The sequence below is a fragment of the Pteropus vampyrus genome, unplaced genomic scaffold, assembly GCF_000151845.1.
Source record: "Pteropus vampyrus isolate Shadow unplaced genomic scaffold, Pvam_2.0 Scaffold308, whole genome shotgun sequence".
NCBI lineage: Eukaryota > Metazoa > Chordata > Mammalia > Chiroptera > Pteropodidae > Pteropus > Pteropus vampyrus.
In genome coordinates, this window is record NW_011889089.1 from 452,890 (window position 1) to 454,892 (window position 2,003).

Genomic DNA, 2,003 nt, shown 5'->3' on the forward strand with positions numbered 1-2,003 from the left:
CGTCCAGGAGCCGGGGGCCCAGACGTGTTAAGTCGTGGGGAGAGAAACGGAGGCCGGGTGCGGTGTGCACGGAGCCGGCAAGACACAGTGAGTCGGGTCATGGCGCCGATAGCGAGGACCGTCACATTTGGAGGAAGCAGAAGCCGGGAGCCAGCAGGAGCGCTGGCTGACGGAGCCGGAGCCGGAGCCGGACGGAGAGGCTGAGGGAGGGGCGGGGAGGAGGGCCGGTTAAGGGAGCGCAGCGACCCTCACAGAAACGCGCATTTCTGCGTCTCAGGCGGCTTGCACGCTCGCCACTTGGGGACAGCGGGGCAGCGGGTTCCCTCCTGCAGCTAGTGACGGTTTCCCTGGAGATGCGTCGTGACTTGTGGCAACGAGTTTTCCCATTCGTTTTGCAAACACAATTAGTCGCTTATTTTAACCCCATTATTAACAGGGCATAAATATTGTCTTCGTTCGATGAGCTCTTTCCCTTCGCTTAATTTTAAAAATGGACCTTCCGGAAGTGAGCTACCTGCTTTGCACGTGCGTTCGCTACGGCGCAGACCGGCTCCCCCAGGCCTTGCCTCCCGTCTGGCGAGAAAACGTCCCTCCGTCGCCAAGTGCAGGTTACCCCCAGCGTGTGCCGGTGTGGAGGTGACACCAGGCCTGCTTTGCCTGGCCGGGGTCGCAGCCTCCCAGGGGCCTGTCCTGGAGCCCCAGTGGCTGCTTGCTGTCAATGTCCACCTTGAAGCCCTCTGCTCATACCCGCGCGAGCCCTCACTTCTGGTCCCTCCACAGCATGCCTGCTGCCCATGCTCTGGACACTCGAGGTCCCATGGTCGTATTGGGACAGGAGCCCAGGAGAGCATTGCCTGGGCTCCCAGCAGAACAGAGAAGCTGCTGCCTGATGACAGTCACTTAAGGCCTCGCCGGCTCGAGGATCCGCCCGAGATACCCAGCCGATCCTGTCATCTTAGGCGAGAAACCGATTAGCACCCCCAACCTGAAGCCCTGTCTCTCCCGTTCACTGCCATGTCCTCCCGAGGGATGGGTGGGCAGCTGCCACTTCCCCACCTCCCGCGGGGCCACCCGTGGAGGGAAACCGAGTCCGCCTGCCTTGGGGATGACTCAGGCCACTTGCGCTGTGGCCCCCCATTACCCTGCTGTCCTGCCCCGCCCTCCATGTGCCACTTGTCTCAGTGCTCCCCACTGCACCCCAGGACACTCATCCCTGTACACGCAGCCCAGGAGTTCTCCTCCCACGGGCTGTGGAACCCCAGCCCCCCGAGTTGCACCGTGAGAAGAAACACGAGGCCAGGGGCCTGGGGACCTTGGGCTCCCTGTCACCTCTTAGAAACGCACATGTCACCATGGGTTTCGGAGCGTCTGCAGGGGCCCACGGGGGAGACCCTGTGTGACCGCAGCCCCCAGAGCCGAGACGCTTCCGGGCACCGAGCCGCAAACCTCGCCCAGAACCGGGCCGGGAGGGGCCTCGCCATCCCAGACCAGTGTTGAGGCGGCGAACACCGTCCCCTTCGCAGACCTCCGGGGCCCTCGGCGGGCAAGGAGTCTCTGCCCTCAGGCCCTTCCCCTTTGCGCCATGCGCCACCCTCCACGGCCGGCAGGAATGTGTCCTCCGTGCGGGGACAGGCAGACAGGACGCCTGCTCACACTCGGGGTGCTCCGGCCCGTTGAGGGGGAGGGCGCTGCGGACAGGGCTGCATGGCGCAGGGCTGAAGGCGGGCCGAGGAGGGGCCCCGCGGCAGTGCGTGGGCTGCACCCCGTGGAGGCGGTGGGGCCCCTAACCAGGAAGCCTCAAGTGTGTCGGGGGCGCCGGCCTCTGCCCCGGGGCTCACTCGCCCAGCGGATGGCAGCGAGCCCGCTTACAGGAGCAGACAGCAGAGGGGTGCACGCATCCCGGTGACAGTGCAATGGCCCGTGTGGCTGCCAGGGACCTGGCCCCGAGTCCCGGGAATGGCCTGGCACAGTGGACAGTGACCCGCGGGGGGCGGGGGGGCGCG

At 65.8% G+C, this 2,003-nt stretch overlaps 1 protein-coding gene across 1 annotated transcript in view; it reads left to right on the forward strand.

The window, feature by feature from the left end:
• Window positions 1-2,003, forward strand: part of LOC105303564 (growth factor receptor-bound protein 10) — a 43,551-nt gene that overhangs the window by 12,883 nt on the left and 28,665 nt on the right. The window lies entirely within an intron of this gene.